This window comes from Muntiacus reevesi, chromosome 16 (genome assembly GCF_963930625.1).
Source record: "Muntiacus reevesi chromosome 16, mMunRee1.1, whole genome shotgun sequence".
Classification (NCBI taxonomy): domain Eukaryota; kingdom Metazoa; phylum Chordata; class Mammalia; order Artiodactyla; family Cervidae; genus Muntiacus; species Muntiacus reevesi.
The window spans coordinates 30,227,715-30,254,756 of record NC_089264.1 but is presented as its reverse complement, the minus strand read 5'-3'; the positions used below and the strand labels follow the sequence as shown (position 1 = coordinate 30,254,756).

Genomic DNA, 27,042 nt, shown 5'->3' with positions numbered 1-27,042 from the left:
TGTCCATTGAGTCAGTGATGCCATCCAACCATCTCACCCTCTGTCGTCCCCTTCTCCTCCTGCCCCCAATCCTTCCTAGCATCAGGGTCTTCGCAAATGAGTCAGCTCTTCGCATCAGGTGGCCAAAATATTGGAGTTTCAGCTTCAGCATCAGTCCTTCCAATGAACACCCAGGACTGATCTCTTTTAGGATGGACTGGTTGGATCTCCTTGCAGTCCAAGGGACTCTCTCAAGAGTCTTCTCCAACACCACAGTTCAAAAGCATCAATTTTTTGGCTCTCAGATTTCTTTGTAGTACAACTCTCACATCCATACGTAACCACTGGAAAAACCATAGCCTTGACTAGACAGACCTTTGTTGGCAAAGTAGTGTCTCTGCTTTTTAATATGCTATCTAGGTTGGTCATAACTTTCCTTCCAAGGAGCAAGCATCTTTTAATTTCATGGCTGCAATCACCATCTTCAGTGATTTTGAAGCCCACAAAAATAAAGTCAGCCACTGTTTCCACTGTTTCCCCATCTATTTGCCATGAAGTGATGGGACCAGATGCCATGATCTTAGTTTTCTGAATGTTGAGCTTTAAGCCAACTTTTTCACTCTCCTCTTTTACTTTCATCAGTAAGTTCAGGCCAAACTAATCCAGCTTACATTAAAATGTATGGCCTATTTGAACTCAAATAGTGTTTGCACTCTTCATTATTTGGTTTCTTTTAAATAAATATCTTGCCTACATTTAATTAGTATCAAGCAGCTATTTAAGTGTAAGCTTCTAAAGAGTGTGGATACCTTGTGCTGCTCTGTTTTTGTATTTTTTTGGACATGTACTTAATGGTTGATTGAATCAATGGTTATAGGCCTTCAACTCTAAGTGATTACAATCTTTAGTAATCAATTACCTCAAAAATATACTTCAGTATCCTTCAAGTAAAAGAGTAGAGTCGTGTGATTAAAAGTGATACAAATTACAGTGAAGTGTTACTTTGCTGTTAGAAAAGGACTTTCACATACATGTTTTCATTTGTGATTAGCAAAAGCTCTATGAGGCAAATTGGTTGTAATGATCGCCATTTGCTTCATAGGTATTTGTGATGGTAAAAAGAAATAAAAACGGCCTTTGAAATGAAACCTCTAACATTGTGGGAAGCATCATTATGTTATTACTTCTGTGGATAAAGCATTTCCTTGCAGCTGGAGCATTTAACTCTCATTAAAACAATCTCCCTGGATTTCATTTTTGGAAAGAGTTCAGGGTGGTGTGATAGAGAAGGTGCTACAAAAGTATAAAAACTTTGCAGTGTTTCATGGAAGGACATAAAGAAGACACTGTCATCCTAATAAATTTAATTTCTAGAAACTGTTTCTTTGATATAAATCCAAATGAATATTAATTTCTTTGTTGATTTTGTCTCTAAAAGAAGGAAAACTGTTATTAATATTATGTTAAAGCTTTCACTTTTCTCTTTTTTGTGAGGGAACAAGGTGGGGAGAGTAAAGAGAATGCATTGAATTTAGTGCCCTTTGTTTATATATATACATGTATTGAATTTAGTACTCTCTCTCTCTCATTATACATATAGGCTCAGACGGTAAATAGTCCACCTGCAATGCAGGAGACCCAGATTCCATCCCTGGGTTGGGAAGATCCTCTGGAGACAGAAATGGCAACCCATTCCAGTATTCTTGCCTGGGAAAGCCCATGGATAGAGGAGCCTGGCTGGCTACTGTCTATGGGGGGTCACAAAACAATTGGACAAAACTTGGTGACTAAACCACCACCACCATATGTGTGTGTGTGTGTGTATAATATGTTATAATGGATAATAATATGTATATATTATACACTTAGAAGAAAATGATTTTGTTACAAATAGATAAGAAACTTTCTTTGAAAGGGACATAAACCCTTACAGAATGAAAAAAACTTTTTAATGCCAGGGTATTTTTTTTTTAATGCCAGGGTATTTTAAACAGGCATATTATAAATAAAATCCTTCATACTCTTTTCATTTTAAGCATGCAAGAATATTCTGTTTTGCCAGTAGCACCCAGCCCCAATATGGAAACAAGAAAATATTAGCAAAAATATCCTTAAGTGAGTGAGTGAAAGTCGCTGAGTCATGTCCGACTCCATGACCAACTCTCCAGGCCAGAATATTGAAGTGGGTAGCCTTTCCCTTCTCCAGGGGATCTTCCCAACCCAGGGATCAAATTCAGGTCTCTGACATTGCAGGCAGATTCTTTACCAGCTGAGTCACAAGAGAAGCCCAACAATACTGGACTGGGTAGCCTGTACCTTCTCCAGGGGATCTTCCCAACCCAGGAATCGAACCAGGGTCTCCTACATTGCAGGCAGATTCTTTATCAACTGAGCTATCAGGGAAGCCAGAAATGTCATTAGAATCAATCAAAATGGAGGTATGTAAAGCCAACCTAAAGAAACAGAAAACTGTTTTCTATTTCTAGGTCAAAATGCAACCAATTAAATTAGAATGTGCCAACTGGAGGAAAGATTGATCAGTGAAAGAAACAAGGGAAAGAGAGAGAGAGAGATGTTGGTACTGTGTCTCCTGGGAAACCATCTAGTCTAATCACCACCTTTAATGCACAAAGAAGCTGAAACCCCAAAAGCAAAAGTGAGTCTGATTCACAGTGAATCATCACTGATTCACATTTGAGCCACAACTAAAAGTCAAGATTCCTCACATTCACCCTAGGTCTCTAGATTATAGAATCAACATACTTCTCTGAAAGCAGCAGTTTCTAGGCAATAGCAGAAGTACAGGAGGCTTATTTGGTTGCTTTAGTTGTTATTTTTTCATGCTGATATCAGTGACTAGGAAGATTGTCACGTCAGCCTTAGTGTTTTGGTATCATATCTTCCCTTGGAAGAAACATTATCTCTGTGTGTTTAAGAGAATTGCACAGAAAAATTAGTGTCAAAGATTTAAATACAGCCTTTTCGACAGCTTGTATAGTGTTGCTGAACACACATACACACACACAAACACACACACACACACACACAACATAAGAGAAAAGAGGCCATGTGACTTAGTGAAAACCTCTCTTGTAATACGAGTTGCCACATATTTTATGCCAACCTTTTCAGGAATTATATCCTTTCACTTCATAATTCCTGCTAGCAGTGGTCATAGTATTAAATAGTGTTTCTGACCTTGTGAACTGTTTCATAGCTCTGTAAAGCACATACACACTTTTTCCCCCTGAAATAGAAGTGCTTCTGATACTAAGTTGAAAGGCATTATTAGTGAAATTAGAATATGATAAGACTGCAGATGGTAAAAGATTACTTCCTGGCAGAGAATAAATCCAAATGCATTTTATGCTAAGTGACATGTGATTACACATAAATTGTAATACTGGTGATTGATTCACAAACGGAAAGCTGTGATCTGGCTACTGCTGCCAACTATATGTCTTAATCAGATCAAGATAAAATCACAGATTAAAGACTGAGAAGAAATTAAATAATTTTGCAGTTAATTGGAATATATTACATTAGAAAATCATGAGTTTTCATACTTGCTATAATAAATCAAACAAGTAGCCATTTTAGTTAACTTAAAAACTCTAAGTTCTACTTAGTTTAAAACTATCTAAAAAATACACATTATTAAAATATTAGTTTAACCAAATTAATTTTTTTAATGAATGTTTATAGACAAAAGAGGTAACAGACTATATCTGATGTATTATTGCTATAAAGAGATCCATGGAGAATATTGTTTTTAAAGACAAATTAGATGTTCTAATCAATTATATATTCTATTGTATTCATGCTTTGAAGAAATATTTACTGAGCCCCTCTATATAGCAAGGACATCTGAGTTTCTATAAATAAAAGCAAAGTGTTTCTTCTTTCATCTCTGTTTTTATGGAACATATTTATGCTAGTCCTATTACAAAGGATATTTCTCAATAGTGCATGTAAGGAATGCTAAGCAACCCTTCCAGTATGAAGGACAGATTCTTCTCACTCTCACTTGTCAGTTCTATTTAGGATTCTTTAAATCAGGAAGAGTAGACTGTTTCTGTAAAACAGACAGTTTTTTTGAGTAACATAAATGTGCTGAAATTAAAGCTGAAAGTATTAGTGTAATTTGTAATATAAGTAAGTTCTCTTGTTTTGTATCCACTTTGGAGATTGCACTGCAACTATGCCATTCACTCAGTTATTCACCCGGTTAGTTAATGCATTCATTCAATTCATTTAATTCATTCAGTGCCTACAGTAGACCGATCTTTGTTCCAGGTTTTGTGCCAAGAAGATAAAGCTCCCCGTCTGAGCAGACAAAGCTCCTGCTCTGATGTAGCTTATATTTTCTTGGAGAAGAAAGAGTGAAAATATAGAAACAAACAGGTATGTAGTAAGATGATGATAAATGTTAAGAAAAAATTAAAGTCATGAGATAGAGAATAGCAGGCTTGTTATAGAAAGAGAGGCTACAAAAGCATAGACCTAGCTTAAGGGCATAAGCTGAAAGAATATATGGGTAAAAAGCATCCAGGCAAAAGGACCAGAGAGAAAAGAAGCTGAACTGAGCAGAAACAAACTGTTGGTGAAGTAGAATGAGTATGGCTGAATATAATAGTTTAGATTCAGAGTTGTGGCCAGGTGTGAGATTATAGAGGGCCTATGGGCCCTGATAAGAAAGTTCCTATAAGAGAAGTGATTTTTTTAATTAATACTGTCGATGTGTCTGAATGTCAAGGAATAAAATATCAGTAAAAGAAATAAAATTATTCATATTGATAATCAGAAGCAGTGCCCTCCTTCTAATCAAAAGTGCTTAAAGTCTGTCTAAATGTAATTAACACCTGAACTTATAAGATGCAGGGTACTGGGTTTCAAGCAAACACTGGAGAATACAGTGTCTAATCCAGAAGACTGGCATTCTAATAGGTGATTAACACAGATGTTGGAACTGTCAGACAGAAGCATCAAAAATAACTATAGTTATTATGTTAGCAGGAAAGGTGAATAACATAAATGAATAGTAGGGGAATTGTAGCAGAAAAAAATTTAGAAGCAATACATAAAATAAATGTAAAGGACTAATTACATACACTAGGAAAAAAGTCTAAAATTTATGATCACAGCTTCTACCTTAAAAAGAAGAGCAAATTAAACTCAAGTTAAGCAGAGAAAAAAGGAAATGATAAATATCATAGTGGAAATAAATGATATAGAAAATAAAAAAGCAATAGAGAAAAATCAACAAAACCAAAAACTGTTTCTTGAAGAAAATTAATAATAGTAACAACTTCTAGCCAGAATGACCAGGAACAAAAGAGAGATGATACAGATTACCAATATTATAAGTGAAAGAGTTGTTATTACTACAGATTCTGTAGATATTAAAATGATTACCTGATGATATTATGAGCATCTTTATGCTAATAAGTTTGACAAGTTAGATGAAAAAAGCAAATTCCTTGAAAGACACAGATTACCAAACACATTCAAAAGGAAATAAATAAGCTGAATATGCCCATATCTGTTTTAAAAATAGATTTTACAGTTAAAAATTTTCTCAAAAGTAAAATTTCAGTTTTAGAAAGTTCTACTACTGAGTTCTACTAAACATTAAGGAAGAAATAACACTAATTAAACATAAATTCTTCCAAAAAGCTAAATTGGTGTTACTTTACTCCAGGTCATTACCAAGGCTGCCATTATCCTTGCAAAGATGGCTTAACATTCAGAAATCAATCAACGTACTTGGTAGCTTAGTCAGTAAAGAATCTGCCTGCAGTGAAGGAGACCTGGGATCCCTGGGTCGGGAAGATCCCCTGGAGAAGGAAATGGCAAACCACTCCAGCATCCTTACTTGGAAAATCCCCTGTACAGAGGAGGCTGATGGACTGAAGTCCATGGGGTCACAAAGAGTGAGGCATGACTAAGCAACTAACACTTTCACTTTCACCAATATTAAGAGACTGAGGGAGAAAGTATTATTTCAATGGATGCAAAAAAAAAACTTTTGGCAAAATCTAATATCCATTGCTGATAAAAACTCTCAGCAAGCTAGTAATAAAAGCAGACTTTCTCAACTTCAGTGAGATCGTGGTCAAAGAAAAAAATAATCTTACATGTTACCTCATATTTAATTATCAAAGACTGAATCTTTTTCTCCTAAGATTAGGAACAAGGGAACGATAACTGCTCTTAGCATGTATTTTCAATATTGTACTGGTACTAGCTAGTACAATAGGACTTGAAAAGGAAATGAAAATGTTTATGTATTAGAAAGGAAGTACTATAAATAAATAAATATTTTTTTTAAAAATGGAAAGGAAGAAATACATATGTCTTTAATTGAAAGTTACATAACTATGTAAAAATTGCTATATTACCTACAGAAAAAGAAAGACTAGTAAGTGAGTTTAATAAGATTTTGTAATGCAAAATCAGTATACAGTAATCTGATATATTCCAATATTCTAGCCATGGAAAACTAAATTAAATGTAAAAGTGTGTATTTTTTATATCTAGCTATATTTTTTATTGAAGTACTGTTTCATTTGCAATAGTATATAAATATAAAATAAATAGTTTAATAATAATAATTTAATAAATTATTTAATTTTGCAATAAATTTAACAAAGGGAGTAAGACTTATTCACTGAGTACTACAAAATACTGCTTAGAAAAAATTTAAGACTGAATTAAATGAAGATGTATACCATGGTCATAAATCAGAAGACTTAGTGTTCTTAAGATGTCAAAAATAATTCTTTGTATAAACTCCTAGACTGCTGAAAAAATTATATAAATCATAGTATAAATAACATGGCAGTAGGAAATAAAATTATGAAATGGAAGGAAGATGTGATGGCAAGGAAGATGAGCTGGAAGTAACCATGGAAATATAGACCAGGGCCAGTTCGTGAAGGGCTTTGTGTGCCATGCTGAGTTAAGCTTTTCCTGCAGAAGCTGGAAGTCATTGACTGTTTTATATGCTTTTAACTTAATTTTCAAGTAGTTTTGGATTTATAGAAAATGTAGAACAAGTTGCACAATTAGGGCAAATAATTTCTTATATTTCTCACTTCCTTCCACTGATATCAGTGTCTTATAATCATAGTGCAATTATAAATAACAGGCAGTCAATATTAATACAATATTATTGAATGAGCTACAGACCTTACTCAAAATTCACCAGTTTCTTTAATAATATTTTTCTTTTCTAGAATTTTATTTAGGATCCCATATTGTATTTAGTTGTCATTTCTCTTTAGTTCCTCCAGTTTTTAATAGTCTCTCAATCTTTCATTGATGGCCTTTAAAACACAGAAATGACATGATAAGATTTAATAAATAGATATACTTGTTTACATTGTGGATGATTGGAGAAAAGTTCAGTTGAAGACTGTGAAATCATTCACACCAACTTGGAGACAGTTTTAGTAATTGAAGTGCAATGTAGATTAAACTAAGGGACTAAAGGGCTTCTCAGCCTTCAGCTGGGTCAGGAAGATTGCCTGGAGGAGAGAATGACTACCCACTCCAGTATTCTTGCCTGGAGAATTCCATGGACAGAGGCGCCTGGTGGACTACAGTCCATGGGGTTGCAAAGAGTCAGACACGACTGAGAGATTAACACTTTCACTTTTTTTCCAAGGGATTGGAATCAAATATTTCAAAGACAATCATTTTGAGAAATATTTAAGATGTACAATTAGCAGTAATGGTTAGCAAGAATTGATATGAAGGAATATCAGGAATAAGAGAAAAAATATGGAAAAATTGAAAGTAAATATTGAAAACTGAAAGTGACTTCTGAGTTTGGCATTGATATTCTGGAAAAATGGCAATAACTGAGAGAGCAAAGTAAATTATTTATTCATTATCCATTGTCTTCCCCTCACACAAACATAAACATAGGGTTCATTATATCTTTTAGCAAGATCTTCATATTTTTGTAATATAGAATATTACAGAATATTGAATATTCTGTCACTTGTCTTGAAAGAATCAGTTCTAAATGCAGGATGTGCCATATTATAAAAGAATAGTTATTTTAATAGCTAGAATTTCTGAAAAATCTTGGAAAAAGTATTGAAGACAGACTTATAATCCATAATATAATATGGATTATCGTTCTGTCACAATTGTGTTTTCTTCACTCTTTGTTAGCTGGGATAATGCATATAAAGATCAAATTATACCTGCATCAACTAAATATAACATTATGCACCCATCTAGTTTCTTTAAATTCCATTGCTATCTTTCCTGGAGACCTAACTTCTATCAGCTGGTAATCAGTCATAGGGTATCCGATGGTGAAGATAAACTTGTCACTTTATATATAAGTCTATAGGCTGCATCTCTCACCCCAAACTGAGTGAGTGAAAGTCATTAAGTCGTGTCCAACTCTTTGTGACCCCATGAACTGTACAGTCCATGGAATTCTCCAGGCCAGATACTGGAGTGGGTAGCTGTTCCCTTCTCCAGGGGATCTTCCTGACCCAAGGTTCAAACCCAGATCTTCCGCATTGCAGGAGAATTCTTCACCAACTGAACCACCAGGAAACCTGTAGGCTGTGAGAAGGCAAAATATTCCCAAAGTCAAAAGACTGACAGATGTGATTATATAGTAATCTACTTGTTGTTGTTCAGTTGCCAGGTCATGTCCAACTCTGCAGTCCCATGGACTGCAGCACGCCAGGCCTCCCTGTCCTTCATCATCTTTAAGAGTTTGCAAGTTCATGTCCATTGAATGGGTGATGCATCCATCTCATTCTGTCAGCCTCTTCTCCTTTTGCCTTCAGTCTCTCCCAGTTTCATGGTCTTTTCCAGGGCTTTGGCTGTTCACATCAGGTGAACACATCCAAAGTATTCACAGGCTGTTCACATCCAAAGTATTGGAGCTTCAACTTCGGCATCAGCCATTCCAATGTGTATTCAGGGCTGATGCCCTTTAGGATTGACTGGTTTGATCTCCTTGTGTCCAAGGGACTCTCAAAAGCGTTTTCCAGCACCACAGTTCAAACCATCAATTCTTCAGTGCTGTCTTTATGGTCAGGCTCGCACATCCGTACATGAATAATGGAATGACCATAGCCAATCTTCCATCTTCTAAATTGTTCATGAATTTAAAACACAGGAAAGTAAAGAGAAATATTTTAACATATAAATAACAGATTAAGGGATGATCCTGAAAATATGTGAATCTCTCTTACAAATTAATGACAAAAAGTCAAACCCATTCAAAGGTCATATTTCCTGCCTACCCTTCTATCCTCATTTTACACAACTCTCCACCATGTTCTCCCTGCTCTAGCTACCTGATATTTCTTCTGCCTCTCAGATAATACATGATCTTTCTATCACAGCATTTTTGTATATTCTGTTTCTTCTAATTGGAAATATTTTCTTCACCCTTTTTCATTAAAGTTACTCCTTTTTACTGAATTGGTTCGTTATTTAGTCTTCATATTGCAGCTCCAGATTCACTTCTCCATTAAAAGGTTTTCCTAACTCACAGTCTTTTCATACTATTCATGGGGTTCTCAAGGCTTGAATATTCAGTACTCAAGAATACTGAAGTGGTTTGCCATTCCCTTCTCCAGTGGACCACATTTTGTCAGAACTCTCCACCATGACCCGTCTGTCTTGGGTGGCCCTGCATGGCATGGCTCATAGTTTCATTGAGTTAGACAAGGCTGTGGTCCACGTGGTCAGAGTGGTTTGTTTTCTATGATTGTGGTTTTCAGTATGTCTACCCTCTGATGGAGAAAGATAACAGGCTTATGGAATCTTCCTGATGGGGGAGGCTGAAGGAGAGGGAAACTGGGTCTTGTTCTGATGGGTGGAGCCATGCTCAGTGAATCTTTAATCCAATTTTCTGTTGAAGAGCAGGGCTGTGTTCCCTCCCTATTATTTGACCTGAGGTGGATGTAATGAAGATAATGGCAAACTCCTTCAAAAGGCCCCATGCACACACTGCCACACTCAGTGCCCCCAACCCTTAAGCAGGCCACCACCGACCGAAGCCTCTGCCAGAGACTGCTGGACCCTCAAGGGCAAGTCTGCATCAATCTCTTGTGGGGTCACTGCTCCTTTTTCCTGGGTCCTAGTGCTCACAAGCTTCTGTTTCTTGGGGATGGTCTTGATCCCTGCCTCCTTTACAACATCAGAAAACGCCATACATAGTTCTTCAGTCATTCTATCAGATCTAATCCCTTGAATCTATTTCTCACTTCCACTGTATAATCTTAAGGGATTTCATATAGGTCATATCTGAATGGTCTAGTGGTTTCCTCTACTTTCTTCAATTTAAGCCAGAATTTGGCAATAATGGTTTCATGGTCTGAGACACATTCAGCTCCTGATCTTGTTTTTCCTGACTGTATAGAGCTTCTACACCTTTGGCTGCAAAGAATATAATCAATCTGATTTCAGTATTGACCATCTAGTGATGTTGATGTGTAGAGTCTTCTCTTGTGTTATTGGAAGAGGGTGTTTGCTATGACCAATGCATTCTCTTGGCAAAACTCTATTAGCCTTTGCCTTGTTTCATTCTGTACTGTGAGGTCAAATTTGCCTGTTACTGCAGGTGTTTCTTGACTTCCTACTTTTGCATTCCAGTCCCCTATAATGAAAAGGACATCTTTTTGGGGTGTTAGTTCCAGAAGGTCTTGTAGGTCTTCATACAACCATTCAACTTCATCATCTTCAGTATTACTTGTTGGGGCATAGACTTGGATTACTGTGATATTGATTGGTTTGCCTTGGAAATGAACAGAGGTCATTCTGTTCTTTTTGAGACTGCATCCAAATACTGCATTTTGAACTCATGTTGACTATGATGGCTACTCCATTTCTTCTAAGGGATTCCTTTCCACAGTAGTAAATATAATGGTCATCTGAGTTAAATTCTCCCATTCCAGTCCATTTTAGTTTGCCAATTCCTAAAAATGTTGACTTTCACTCTTGGAAACTCCTTTGCCGTGATTAATGGATTTAACATTCTAGGTTCCTATGCAATATTGCTCTTTACAGATCAGACTTTAATTCCATCACCAGTCACTTCCACAACTGGGTGTTGTTTTGCTTTGGCACTCTCTGGATGGTTCTGTCACAGTGGTATGATCACTCACCTGGAGCCAGATATCTTGACATGCAAAGTCAAGTGGTCTTTGGAAGCACCTCTTCTAACAAAACTAGTAGAGTTGATGGAATTCCAGTTGAGCTGTTTCAAATCCTAAAAGATGATGCTGTGAAAGTGCTGCATTCAATATGCCAGCAAATCTGGAAAAGTCAGCAGTGGCCACAGGACTACAAAAGTCACTTTTCATTCCAATTCTAAAGAAAGGCAATGCCAAAGAATGCTCAAACTACTGCACAGTTGTACTCATTTCACACACTATCAAAGTAATGCTCAAAATTCTCCAAGCCAGACTTCAACAGTACATGAACTGTGAACTTCCAGATGTTGAAGCTGGATTTAGAAAAGGCAGAGGAACCAGAGATCAAATTGTGAACATCCGTTGGATCATTGAAAAAGCAAGAAAGTCCAGAAAAACATCTACTGTTCATAGCAGAATTATCAAACTGACATTAAAAAAGGGAGAGGCTAATGTGAATTTTTATATCAATAAGATAGGAGGCTATGAAAATACATAACTGAAAGGTTTTAAAGTACATATCATAATATCCAGGTTCCAGCCTTGTCTCCACTATTTACTGAAAATGTAAGAATAAAACACAATTTAGTCTTCAGTAAATGAGGAGAGGAATTTTTTCAATCTAATCATGTGGATAGAATGATAAAATGAATATGAAAACATTTGATAAATTACAATCCTATATACAAATACAAAGAAATATCAGTCATTGTTCTACATTTTTGTCACATCATTGTTGGTAGAACAACTGTAGGACTCACTTGACTGAAAGTATACTTAATATTTCATTATTTCTTCTCAGTAGCTTTTCTCAGGTTGGTGAAATTTTTGTATATTGGAGCTGAAATTTTGGAGCGAAAATTTTATAGAGGTAAGGCCAAGTGAAAGAGGAGAGTGAACAAGCTAGCTTAAAACTCAACATTCGAAAAACTAAGATCATGGCATCTGGTCCCATCACTTCATGGCCAATAGATGGGGTAACAGTGAAAACAGTAACAGACTTTATTTTCTTGGGCTCCAAAATCACTGCAGATGGGGACAGCAACCATGAAATTACAAGGCCTTGCTCCTTGGAAGAAAAGCTATGACTAACCTAGACAGCATATTAAAAAGCAGAGACATTACTTTGCTGATAAAGGTCCATCTAGTCAAAGTTATGGTTTTTCCAGTAGTCATGTGTGGATGTGAGATTTGGCCTATAAAGAAAGCTGAGTGCTGAAAAACTGATGCTTTTGAACTGTGCTGTTGGAGAAGACTTTTGAGAGTCCCTTGGACAGCAAGGAGATCCAACCAGTCAATCCTAAAGGAAATCAGTCCTGAATATTCATTGGAAGGACTGATGCAGATGCTGAAGTTGAAACTCCAATATTTTGGCCACAGATGCAAAGCACTGACTCATTTGAAAATACCCTGATGCTGGGAAAGATTGAAGGCAGGAGAATGGGACAACAGAGGATGAGATGGTTGGATGGCATCACCAACTTGACTGACATGAGTTTGAGCAAGATCTGGGAGTTGGTGATGGACAGGGAAGCCTGGTGTGCTGCAGTCAATGGGGTCACAAAGAATTGTACATGACTGAGAAACTGAAGTGACCTGAATCCCAAGTCCAAAAGGAAAATAAGGAGATTGATATCAAAATCACTATCCTTTTTTCTTTTACATCTGGGAGGTTGACATTTTCTGAATCTTGTAGTAAGAGAGAGTTGTGTCTTTCAGTTTTTATATGTTTAAAAACAATGATTTTCTATTTCTTATAGCCCAGGCATTGAAGTCTGTGCCAGGTCTGAATCCGAGCTCTGCCATTTACTAATGGCATAATTTTGGACAATGTATTTAGCTTCATACAAACTGAGCCAGCTTATTTATTTGAAAATGAGAAAAATAAAAGCTTTTCTAAACAGGCTTGTTATAGACTATAACTATATAGGAAAATCAAATGACTTATAATAGGTGCCAGGTTAAATTTTTAGTCCATTTCAGGCTTATATTATGAATTATAACTAAAGGCTTGTGATGGCAACAGTTGACTGAAAACATAAGTGACTGAAATTTATTAAGTTGAGTTCCTTTGATGACTGGTAATCAACCATTTTAATCATTTATATTCTTCATTAGACAAAATTGTCTTAATACTTTTTAATTATAATTAAATGCATTTCACATATTCTTACTTTTTAAGTAGTTAATTTTTATTAAATTGGACTTTATAGCACTGTTTATATATAAAGACCTTCTTTATTTGGAGGAATTTGTTCCATATGATGGTATTTTTTGCAAACTACGTTAATCATATGTCAAATTAGTGCCATCTTTACTATGCCACCACTCTGATAGTTACTTAAAATCATGCTGAAAAAGAATGCGAAATACCTGGACAGAAAGAAACTGGTTTGTGTTACTGTATACTTAAAAGTGTAAAAATAAAGATCAGATGCCTTTTGATAGATGAAAAAAGAAATAAACAACTATAAATACTATGCTTATGATTCATTAATGAATGAAATAGAAAAAAAAAAGAAGTTAAACTGAAGTGCTATAGAAAGAATACAAATCTTTCTTATGTGCCATGGAAGCTTACCTTATTTTCTCATCTATAAGCACTCACTGGTTATAAAATTCAATATTGATTAATGATTTTTCAAGAAAACTAATGTAACTTTGAAATATGTCCTGAATTCAAATATATTAAAACATAGAAACTACATACATTTTAGAATTGTAGAAATACTATATGTTGCATCTGAGCTGGAGAAACATGAAATAATGAAATCTTCTTAGCTATTGTAAATAAAAGGAAGGTAAATGTCATTTGGGGGGATATTTTTATTCTTGTTAACTCTGTGTATCTTCTTTCCCTATTCTTCATCCCCACTCACAAACTAAGAGAATTGGAAAAATAAGGAAGTTCTGCTCCCCAGTTATGGTTATATTTTCAACAATATTATTGGGAAAAAGTAAAGTCAGCAAATATTAAATGTTCTTCAACAATTACATCAAAGAATGTTGCATTTACAACCCACAAGACTTAAATGTTCCAGAAACGGTTACATATCAGAACTACTCAGACAATATATCATAATGCAATACACTACTACCAGTAGAACCTCTGAGTGTGTGCTTATCTGTGTTAAACCTCTACTTGAATTCTGATGCAAGGGAGATTTTGGAAACACTATGACGAATAGATTGGGAGATTTTAGAGAATAGAATCTGACATATACATTATCTAGTCTCCAAATATGTCCCTGGCATTGATTGAAAGTTGATAAATATGTGTTGAAGAATAAGTGTGTGAGTTGAATGTGCAAAAGTCTTCATGTGACTTAAAATTATTACAAGAGTTTATATCAGGAAAATATAAATAAGTCAAAAAATATCACAGGGAATAAGTGTATTCAAGAAGGATAGTGTTGTCCAAAACTATTTTACTGAGTTCTCATTGAATATTCAGTAACAGAGAATCAGTTTCAAAACCCCTTATAGATATTTTAATCTCATTTTACTTAATAAAAAGAAGACTCAAACTGATTAGTTTCAGAAATGAAAAGATAGTGTACACGAACATCATTTAATTGAAATTTATACAGAGAATTAAGTGCTAAATGACCAAAAAGGGTGAAAGTATTGTCAATTGCTATTTGAAAGGAAGAAGAAAGAAAATGGAAAAAAAGCAAGAAAGAAAGAAGGAAGGGGGAGACGGAAGGATGAAAGGAAGGAAGGAAGGGAAGGAGGATAGGAGGGAGGAAAGGAAAAAATGAAAAGAAAGAAAAAAGATGTGCTTTCAGCAATTAATGCAGGCTTCAAACATCTTTGACAGTGTTACAGTTTCAAACAGCTGGAGTCACAGAACAAGCTGGCTGTGCAGTATCCTCTATACGTTTGAAGGTGTGTGAGTATATGTGTGCATAACATAAATAAATCTAAAGGCTTGAAGAAATTAGTGGGAAACAATATGACATTGAGAAGTCCTTGGCTTGTATTCTTATGATAAAAAAGTGGTAGATGCACACATAAACATGCTGATATTTCAAATTTTGTTTTAACACTGTATTCAGTGGACTAAAGTATGCATTGTATGGAACTAAAACTCTAAACAAAGCAGTCTTCTAACAGTCAAGACATGGAATTCTTATAGCAGAAGGGCCACTCACTAAACTGCTTTTTTGTGTAGCCCGTTATTTTTTCAAATCTCTCTTAGGCTGTCATGAATCTCTCTCTTATACTAAATTTTGTAAAGGGCCCTATGAAGGGTCCATGTCCAGAGGAAATCAGTTTTATTCTCTGCTTCAGCCAATATTTCTCATATATTCAGTTCAGTTCAGTTCAGTCGCTCAGTCGTGTCGGACTCTTTGCAACCCCATGGACTGCAGCACCAGGCTTCCCTGTCCATCACCAACTCCCAGAGCTTGCTCAAACTCATGTCAGTCAAGTTGGTGATGCCATCCAACCATCTCATCCTCTGTTGTCCCATTCTCCTGCCTTCAATCTTTCCCAGCATCAGGGTATTTTCAAATGAGTCCATGCTTTGCATCTGTGGCCAAAATATTGGAGTTTCAACTTCAGCATCTGCATCAGTCCTTCCAATGAATATTCAGGACTGATTTCCTTTAGGATTGACTGGTTGGATCTCCTTGCTGTCCAAGGGACTCTCAAAAGTCTTCTCCAACAGCACAGTTCAAAAGCATCAGTTTTTCAGCACTCAGCTTTCTTTATAGGCCAAATCTCACATCCACACATGACTACTGGAAAAACCATAACTTTGACTAGATGGACCTTTATCAGCAAAGTAATGTCTCTGCTTTTTAATATGCTGTCTAGGTTAGTCATAGCTTTTCTTCCAAGGAGCAAGGCCTTGTAATTTCATGGCTGCTGTCCCCATCTGCAGTGATTTTGGAGCCCAAGAAAATAAAGTCTGTTACTTACTGTTTTCACTGTTACCCCATCTATTGGCCATGAAGTGATGGGACCAGATGCCATGATCTTAGTTTTTCGAATGTTGAGTTTTAAGCTAGCTTGTTCACTCTCCTCTTTCACTTGGCCTTACCTCTATAAAATTTTCGCTCCAAAATTTCAGCTCCAATATACAAAAATTTCACCAACCTGAGAAAAGCTACTGAGAAGAAATAATGAAATATTAAGTATACTTTCAGTCAAGTGAGTCCTACAGTGGTTCTACCAACAATGATGTGATAAAAATGTAAAACAATGGCTGATATTTCTTTGGCTTGTATATAGGATTGTAATTTATCAAATGTTTTCATATTCATTTTATCATTCTGTCCACATGATTAGATTGAAAAAATTCCTCTCCTCATTTACTGAAGACTAAATTGTGTTTTATTCTTACATTTTCAGTAAATAGTGGAGACAAGGCTGGAACCTGGATATTATGATATGTACTTTATAACCTTTCAGTTATGTATTTTCATAGCCTCCTATCTTATTGATATAAAAATTCATATTAGTCTCTTCTCTTTTTAATGTCAGCTTGAAGATTCTGCTATGAACAGTAGATGTTTTTCTGGAACTCTCTTGCTTCTTCGATGATCCAGCGGATGTTGGCAATTTGATCTCTGGTTCCTCTGCCTTTTCTAAATCCAGCTTCAACATCATGAAGTTCATGGTCCAAGTACTGTTGAAGCCTGGCCTGGAGAATTTTAAGCATTACTTTAATAGCATGTGAATTGAGTACAGTTGTGCAGTAGTTTGAGCATTCTTTGGCATTGCCTTTCTTTGGGATTGCAATGAAAAGTGACCTTTTGCAGTCCTGTGGCCACTGCTCAGTTTTTCAAATTTGCTGCCTATTGAATGCAGCACTTTCACAGCATCGTCTTTTAGGATTTGAAATAGCTCAACTGGAATTCCATCACCTCCACTAGTTTTATTCATCGTGATGCTTCCTAAAGCCTACTTGCCTTGACTTTCCAGGATGTCACCAGTGATTACACCATTGTCATTATCTGGGCCATGAAGATCTTTTTTGTATAGTTCTTCTGTGCATTCTTGCCACCTCTTCTTAATATTTTCTGCTTCTTTTAGGTCCATACCATTTCTGTCCTTTACTGTGCCCTTTTTGCATGATATTTTCCCTTGGTATCTCTAATATTCTTGAAGATATATCTAGTCTTTCCCATTCTAGTGTTTTCCTCTATTTCTTTGCATTGATCAGTGAGGAGGGCTTTCTTATCTCTTGTTGCTTTCTTTGGCACTGTTCATTCAGCTAGGTATTTCTTTCCCTTTTCTTCTTTGCCTTTAGCTTCTCTTCTCTTCTCAGGTATTTATAAGGCCTCCTCAGACAACTGTTTTGCCTTTTTGTATTTCTTTTTCTTGGGGATGGTCTTTACCACTGCCTCCTTTATAATTTCATAAACCTCTGTCCATAGTTCTTCAGGCACTCAGTCTATCAGATCTTATCCCATGAATCTATGTGTCACTTCCACTGTATAATCATAAGGGATTTTATTTAGGTCGCACCTGAATTGTCTAGTGGTTTCCAACACTTTCTTCAATTTAAGTCTGAATTTTGCAATAAGAATTTCATGATCTGAGTCACAGTCAGTTCCCGCTCTTGTTTTTGCTTACTGTGTAGAGCTTCTCCATCTTTGGCTGCAAAGAATAAAATCAGTCTGATTTTAGTATTGACCATCCAGTGATGTCCATGTGTAGACTCTTCTCTTGTGTTTTTGGAAGAGAGTGTTTTCTATGACTATTGCATTCTCTTGGCAAAATTCTGTAGCCTTTGTCCTGCTTTGTTTTGTACTCCAAGGCCAAATTTGCCTATTGCTCCAGGTATTGTTGACTTCCTACTCCTACATTCCATTCTCCAATAATGAAAATGACATCTTTTGTGGGTGTTAATTCTAGAAGGTCTTGTAGGTCTTCATAGAACCATTCAACTTCTGCTGCTTCTGCATTACTGGTCAGGGCATAAACTAGGATTACTGTGATATTAAATGGTTTGCCTTGTAAATGAACAGAGATCATTCTGTCATTTTTGAGATTGCATCCAAGTACTGCATTTTGGACTCTTTTGTTGACTATGATGGCTACTCCATTTCTTCTCAGGGATTTTTGCCTACAGTAATAGGTATAATGGTCATATGAGTTAAATTCACCCATTCCAGTCCATTTTAGTTTGCTGATTCCTAAAATGTTGACATTCACTCTTGCCATCTCCTGTTTGACCACATCCAGTTTGCCTTAATTAATGAATCTAACATTCCAGGTTCCTATGCAATATTGCTCTTTATAGCATCGGACTTTAAGTCCATCACCAGTCACATCCACAACTGGGTGTTGTTTTTGCTTTGGCTCTGTTTCTTCATTCTTTCTGCAGTTATTTCTCCACTGATCTCCAGTAACATACTGGTCACCTACCGACCTGGAAAGTTCATCTTTTAGTGTCATATCTTTTTGCCTTTTCATACAGTTCATGGGGTTCTCAAGGTAAGAATACTGAAGTGGTTTACCGTTCCCTAGTCTCGTGGACCACATTTTTTCAGAATTCTCCACCTTGTCCCATCCATCTTGGGTGGTCCTACACAGCATGACTCATAGTTTCATTGAGTTAGACAAGGCTCTCCTATCAGTAAAATGGGGCAAAATGGTCATTGCATTTGGCCCTGACAGGTTGGCTTGCATACCTATCCTAAGTTTCCACCTGGGGCTGTGGTTTGGGTCAATGAGTACAATTCATTTTTAATGTGTGAGCTCTTTTTTTCTTCTCTATCGTGGGACTACTGCTTTCTACAAATCTGACGGCAGACACTCTCCAGTGGAGGGTTCCCTGATGGATAGCTCTATCTGTATTTTCTTTGTCATGGAAAATATTAAGTTTGTAAATATACTTTGCTTGGTATGATGGAAAGGATATTGAACAATGAGTTAGAGACTTACTTCTCTTTTTTTAGGGTGAGTGTTTCTGTCCTTGACGACTGTAAACCATCAAAGGCTGGGGGCAAGAAGAGGGATGCATATCTATTACTTGCAGGCTACTGCGCTCCTAGTCTCTTTCTATGAGGAAGCTAACACGATGATTTTGGTGCCCTTCTTGAGTCTCGGCATCCTCCAAATAGTGTTCTAGGATGTGAACACAGCAGCCAGTCATGGTTGGCATAAAAGTTAAAGCTGATTTTCCATCCTAGACTACATGACCTCTAAGTTATCTTTCAAGTCAAATATTGTATGATTTACTGATTACAACTTTTGATTATTCCTATTTTGATTTTATGGGCTTCCCATGTGGTGCTGCGTTAAGTCTTCCTGCCAATGCAAGAGAAACCAGAGACGTGGGTTTGATCCCTGGTTTGGAAGGATCTCCTAGAGTAGAAAATGGCAGCCTGTTCCAGTATTCTTGCCTGGAAATCTCCATGGACAGAAGAGCCTGGCCGTCTAGAGTCCGTGGGGTCACAAAGAATCAGACAGTACTGAGCAACCAAGCACAGCGCATTTTGATTTTATAGGAAAATTCAGTTTTTCTTGCTAGTATGTGTAGCAGTATGGATAACACTAAATAGCAGATAATCTAAAATTAACACATTTGCTTAAATAACTATTTTTATTATTTGCTTAGTTTTTGTGTTCTTACTAACAGCAGTTAATAGAAGTAACATAGTTGATAGGAGGAAACACAAATTATATACTAAAGCAAATTTATCTGCTAAAGAATAATTGATATATGAGTCTTCAGAGTTTATCTTTCTAAATTTGAAGAAAAAATAGATGATTTTCATGTATTGTAATGCGTGATAGAATATAATACTAAAACTGACTTTTTCCATCATGAACCTCTATTTAAAATGTCTGTGATAAACTTATATAAAATATCACATTTATTTGATCACTTTAAATTACTGTGATCTAAGGACTGAATTCAGCTGTATATACCTGCGGCATTTTTATCTTGATGTTAAATATAAGTGAGCCAATTTTTTAAACAAAATCTTTCTTAAAAAGTAAATTTCTACTTGCTTATATAAATAAGCAATGGTTGTGTTTACGTCAATAATGAAACAAAAGTTTTTTTTAATTTATTATTAAATTTCTTTAATTCATTATTCAGTATTTTTGCATAAATTCATTGAAAATATAACTAAAAGTCTTATTGCTTCCTATAAATGTTGAATTCATGAACATGAATAGGCTGTATGTGTGATTTTACTGAAGCTTCACCTGCAACCTGTGGTGGTCTAAGAATCATTTATCCATTATGCTATCTTTCACATTTATTTGAAATCATATATCCTGTCTCATTCTTGAAAATTATGTCCATAGTAATTATTAATTTACTTTGTATGTGTTGTTTGCCTTAATACTAATCATGATATATTTATTTGATATTTATATGTGTGTCACTAGCATACTACTTCTAAACTTTCATTTGTCAGCTTTCACTAAATGGCCGATTTATTTATTTATTTATTTATTTTAATTGGAGGCTAATTACTTTACAGAATTGTTGTGGTTTTGCCATACATTGACATGCATCAGCCACAGGTGTACATGTGTCCCCCATTGCAAGCCCCTACCCCATGTCCCTTCCCATTCCATCCTCTGGGTTGTCCCAGAGGATGCATCAGATATGCATCATGCACCAGCTCTGTGTGCTCTGTTTCATGCATCAAACTAGGACTGGTCATCTGTTTCACATATGGTAATATACAGGTTTCAAAGCTATTCTCTCAAATCCTCCCACTCTAGCCTTCTCCCACAGAATCCAAAAGTCTGTTCTTTATGTCTGTGTCTCTTTTGCTGTCTTGCATATTGGGTCATCATTACCATCTTTCTAAATTCCATATATATGCATTAATATACTATATTGGTATTTTTCTTTCTGACTTACTTCACTCTATATAGTAGGCTCCAGTTTCATCCACCTCATTAGAACTAATTCAAATGGATTCTTTTTAATAATTAATATTCCTTTATATATATGCACCACCCTTTCTTATCCATTCATCTGCTAATGGACATCTAGATTGCTTCCATGACCTAGCTATTGTAAATCATGTTGGGGTACATGTGTTTCTTTCAGTTCTGGTCTCCTCAGTTTCTATGCCCAGCGTGGGATTGCTGGGTCATATGGTATTTCTATTTCCAGTTTTTTAAGGAATGTCCACACTCTTCTCCATAGTGGTTACACTGGTGGTTAGTTTGCATTCCCACCAACAGTGTAAGAGGGTTCCCTTTTCTCCACACCCTCTCCAGCATTTATTGTTTGTAGACTTTTTGATAGCAGCCATCCTGACTGCCGTTTAATGGTACCTCATTGTGGTTTTGATTTGCATTTTTCTGAAATTGAGTGATGTTGAGCATCTTTTCATGTGTTTGTTAGCCATCTGTATGTCTTCTTTGGAGAAATATCTATTTAGTTCTTTGGCCCATTTTTTGATTGGGTCGTTTATTTTCTGGTATAGAGCTTCATGAGCTGTTTGTATATTTTTGAGATTAATTTTCTGTCAGTTGCTTCATTTGCTATTATTTTGTCCCATTCTGAATGCTGTCTTTTCACCTTGCTTATAGTTTCCTTCATTGCGCAAAAGCCTTTAAGTTTAATTAGGTCCCATTTGTTTATTTTTGCTTTTATTTCCATTACTCTGGGAGGTGGTCATAGAGGATCCTGCTGTGATTTATGTCAAAGAGTGTTTTGCCTGTGTTTTCCTCTAGGAGTTTTATAGTTTCTGGTCTTACATTTAGATCTTTAATCCATTTTGAGTTTATTTTTATGTATGGTGTTAGAAAGTGTTCTAGTTTCATTCTTTTACAAGTGGTTGACCAGTTTTCCCAGAACCACTTGTTAAAGAGATTGTCTTTTCTCCATTGTACATTTTTGCCTCTTTTGTCAAAGATAAGGTATCCATAGGTTGTGGATTTATCTATTTTGCTAATAGATAAGTTATCCATTTTGTTATCTATTTTGATAAATAGAAAATTTATATATTTTCTATTTTGTCCCATTGATCTGTATTTCTGTCTCTGTGCTAGTGCCACACTGTCTTGATGACTGTAGCTTTGTAGTATACTCAAGTCAGGAAGTTGCTCTCTCCAGTTCCATTCTTTCTCAATATTGCTTTGGCTCTTTGAGCTTTTTTGTATTTCTATACAAATTGTGAAATTATTTGTTCTAATTCTGTGAAAAATACTGTTGGTAGCTTCATAGGGTTAGCATTGAATCTATAGATTGTTTTGGATAGTATACTCATTTTCACTATATTGATTCTTCTAATTCATGATCATTGTATACCTCCATCTGTTTGTGTCACCTTTGATTTCTTTCATCAGTATTTTATAGTTTCCTATGTATAAATCTTTTGTTTCTTTAGGTAGATTTGTTCCTAAGTACTTTATTCTTTTCGTCACAATGATGAATAGGATTTTCCTTAATTTCTCTTTTTGTTTTCTCATTGTTAGTGTATAGGAATGCAAGGGATTTCTGTGTATTAATTTTATGTCCTGCAACTTACCATGTTCATTGATTAGCTCTAGTAACTTTCTGGTGGAGTCTTCAGGGTTTTCTATGTAGTGGATCATGTCATCTGCAAACAGTGAGAGTTTTACTTCTTCTTTTCCAATCTAGATTCCTTTTATTTATTTTTTTCTTCTCTGACTGCTGTGGCTAAAACTTCCATAACTATGTTGAATAGTAGTGGTGAGAGTGGGCACTCCTATCTTGTTCCTGACTTGAGGAGAAATGCTTTCAATTTTTCACCATTGAGGATAATGTTTGCTGTGGGTTTATCATATATGGCTTTTATTATGTTGAGGTGTGGTCCTTCTATGCCTGCTTTCTGCAGGGTTTTTATCATAAATGGATGTTGAATTTTGTCAAAGACTTTCTCTGCATCTATTGAAATAATCATATGGTTTTTATCTTTCAATTTGTTAATATGATGTATCACATTAATTGATTTGTGAATATTGAAGACTCCTTGGATCCCTGGGATAAAGCCCACTTGGTCATGATGTATAATCTGTTTAATATGTTGTTGGATTCTGTTCACTAGAGTTTTGTTAAGGATTGTTGCATCTATGTTCATCAGTGATATTGGCCTGTAGTATTCTTTTTTTGTGGCATCTTTGTCTGGTTTTGGTATTAGGGTGATGATGGCCTCATAGTATGAGTTTTGGAGTTTACCTCCCTCTACAATTTTCTGGAAGAGTTTGAGTATGATAGGTGTTAGTTCTTCTCTAAGTTTCTGGTAGAATTCACCTGTGAAGCCATCTGGTCCTGAGCTTTTGTTTGTTGGAAGATTTTTTATTACAGTTTTGATTTCCATGCTTGTGATGGGTCTGTTAAGATTTTCTGTTTCTTTCTGATTCAGTTTTGTAAGTTTATACTTTTCAAGGAATTTGTCCATTTCTTCCTATTTGTCCACCTTATTGGCATATAGTTGCTGATCGTAATCTCTTATGACCTTTTGTATTTCTGTGTTGTCTACTGTGATTTCTCCATTTCATTTCTAATTTTGTTGATTTGATTCTTCTCCCTTTGTTTCTTGATGAGTCTGGCTAATAGTTTGTCTATTTTATTTACCTTCTCAAAGAACCAGCTTTTAGTTTTGTTGATTTTTGCTATAGTGTCCTTTGTTTCCTTTTCACTTATTTCTACTCTAGTTTTTATGATTTCTTTCCTTCTACTAACCCTAGGGTTCTTCATTTCTTCTTTTTCTAGTAGTTTTAAGAGTAAAGTTCAGTTATTTGTTTGATTTTTTTTCTCTTCTTTCTTGAGGTAAACTTGTATTGCTATGAACCTTCCCCTTAGTACTGCTTTTACTGAATCCCATAGGTTTTGGGTTGTCCTGTTTTCATCTTCATTTGTTTCTATCCATATTTTGATTTCCTTTTTGGTTTATTCCATGGTTTGTTGGTTATTCAGAAGTGTGTTATTTAGCCTCCATATGTTTGTATTTTTAATAGTATTTTTCCCCTTTAGTTGACATCTAACCTTACCACATTGTGATCAGAAAAGATGCTTGAAATGATTTCAAATTTAATTTACCAAGGCTAGATTTATGACCCAGGATGTGATCTATCCTAGAGGATATTCGCTGTGCACTTGAGAAAAAGGTGAAACTCATTGTTTTGGGGTGAAATGTCCTATGGATATCAATTAGGTCTAAGTGGTCCATTGTATCATTTAAAGTCTGTGTTTCCTTGCTAATTTCCTGTTTGGTTGACCTATCCATAGGTTTGAGTGTGGTATTAAAGTCCCCACTATTATTGTGTTCCTGTTAATTTCCCCTTTCATACTTGTTAGCATTTGCCTTATGTATTGAGATGCTCATATGTTGGGTGCATGCTGCTGCTGCTGCTAAGTTGCTTCAGTCGTGTCTGACTCATATATATTTACAATTGTTGTATCTTCTTCTTGGATTGATCCTTTGACCATTATGTAGTGTCCTCTTTGTCTCTTTTCACAGCCTTTATTTCAGTCTATTTTATCTGATATGAGTATTGCTACTCCTGCTTTCTTTTGGTCTCTATTTGCATGAAATATCTTTTTTTTCCAGCCCTTCACTTTCAGTCTGTGTGTGTCCCTTGTTTTGAGGTGGGTCTCTTGTAGACAGCATATATGTGGGTCTTGTTTTTTGTATCCATTCAGCCAGTCTTTGTCTTTTGGTTGGGGCATTCAACCCATTTACATTTAAGGTAATTATTGATACATATGATCCCATTTCCATTTACTTTGTTGTTTTGGGTTTGAAACAAACTTCTGTGTTTCCTGTCTAGAGGAGATTCTATAGCATTTGTTGAAGAGCTGGTTTGGTGGTGCTGAATTCTCTCAGCTTTAGCTTGTCTGTAAAACTATTGAATTCTTCATATTTGAATGAGATCCTTGCTGGGTATAGTAATTTGGGTTGTAGGTTTTTTTCTCTTTCATCACTTTAAATATGTACTGCCATTCCCTTCTGGCCTGAAGAGTTTCTATTGAAACATCAGCTGTTATCTTTATGGGGATCCCCTTGTGTGCTATTTGTTGCTTTTCCCTTGCTGCTCTTTGTGTTTGATCTTCATTAGTGTGATTAATATATGCCTTGGGGTGTTTTGCCTTGGGTTCATCCTGTTTGGGACTCTCTGGGTTTCTTGGACTTGGGTGACTATTTCCTTCCCCATTTTAGGGAAGTTTTCTACTATTATCTCCTCAAGTATTTTCTCATGCCCTTTCTATTTGTCTTCTTCTGGGACTTCTATGATTCAAATGTTGGAGCATTTAACATTGTCCCAGAGGCCTCTGAAGTTGTCCTTGTTTCTTTTAATATTTTTTTTCCTTTTTCCTCTCTGCTTCATTTATTTCCACCATTCTATCTTCCACCTCATTTATCCTATCTTCTGCTTGAGTTATTCTACTCTTGACTCCCTCCAGAGGGCTTTTGATCTCACTTATTGCATTATTCATTATTGATTGACTCTTCTTTATTTCTTCCAGGTCCTTGTTAAACATTTCTTTCATCTTCTAAATACTTGTCTCTAGTCTATTTATCTGTAAGTCCATTTTGTTTCAAGATTTGGGACCATCTTTACTATCATTATTCTGAATTATTTTTCAGGTAGACTCCCTATCTCCTTCTCTTTGGCTTGGTGGGCATTTATCATGTTCCTTTACCTTCTGAATATTTCTCTGCCTTTTCATTTTGTTTAGATTGCTGCGTTGGGGTGCCCTTTATGTAGGCTGGAAGTTTGTGGCTCCTCTTTACTGTGTAGCCTGCTCTCTGTGGGGGGGTTGGAAAAGTGGCTTGTCAAGGTTTCCTGATTAGGGGAGCTTGTGTCTGTGTTCTGGTGGGTGGAGCTGGATCTCTTCTGAAGTGCAGTGAAGTGTCCAGAAGTGAGTTCTAGGGTATCTGTGGGTTTGGCTGGCTTTGGGAATCCTGTCTTTTAATGCTCAGGGCTGTGTTCCTGCTTTGCTGGAGAATTAGCATGGTATGTCTTGCTCTGGAGCTTATTGGCTCTTGGGTGGAGCTTGGCTTCAGTGTAGGTACAGAGGGTTTGGGGTGAGCTCTTGTCTGTTAATGTTCCCTACAATAAAGAGTCAGTCTCTGATGTTCTCATTTTGGAGGTAAGCCTCCTGCCTCTGACTTTAAGTCTCATTCTTACAGTAGCCCCAAGACTTCTCCATCCATACACCACAGATGATAAAACATCTAGGTTAATGGTGAAACAGTTCTCCTCAGCAAGGGACATCCAGAGAGGTCCACAGAGTTACATGTAGAAGAGAAGCGGGAGGAGGCAGATAGAGGTGACCAGGAGGAGAAGAGGGGGAGTCAAAAGGGGGAGAGACCAGTCTAGGCAGTAATCAGTTCCCTAAGTGTTCTCCACAGTCTGGAATACCCAGAGAGATTCACAAAGTTAAGTAGAGGAGAGAAGGGGGAGAGAGGAGATTGAGGTGACCTGGTGGAGAAAAGGGAGAGTCAAAAGGGAGAGAGCAATCAAGCCAGTAATCACACCCCTCCTTTCGAAGAGAGTGGGCTGACTTTCTGGGTGCCTGGTGTCCTCCACCAGCATTCAGAAGTTGTTTTGTGGAAGTTATTCAGCATTCAAATGAGCTTTTGATGAATTTGTGGGGGAGAAAGTGGTCTTCCCATCCTATTCAACTGCCATCTTGGGACCACCCCCCAACTGGCCAATTTATTTCATGGAGGTACTTATCATATAACTTTTGCTTTGAATTTTTTAAGAATTATGTAAAAAAATAAAGTTTGAATACTGAGAATGTTATATCTGGAATGCATCAGATCTAGAATAAATACTTGAACAATTATGATGTCTTACCTTCTCCAGTGGAATTAATTTTTTCTGATTCTTTCTATACTTACTTTTGATTTTTAAATTCGTGACTTCAAAAATTGGTATTCTGATATATCACTTCTGAACTCTTTTTTTTCTCTAG

The 27,042-nt window shown here is 36.1% G+C and overlaps 1 protein-coding gene across 1 annotated transcript in view; it reads left to right on the top strand.

Annotated features, from left to right (window-relative positions):
- Positions 1–27,042, top strand: part of GRID2 (glutamate ionotropic receptor delta type subunit 2) — a 1,506,291-nt gene that overhangs the window by 762,060 nt on the left and 717,189 nt on the right. The window lies entirely within an intron of this gene.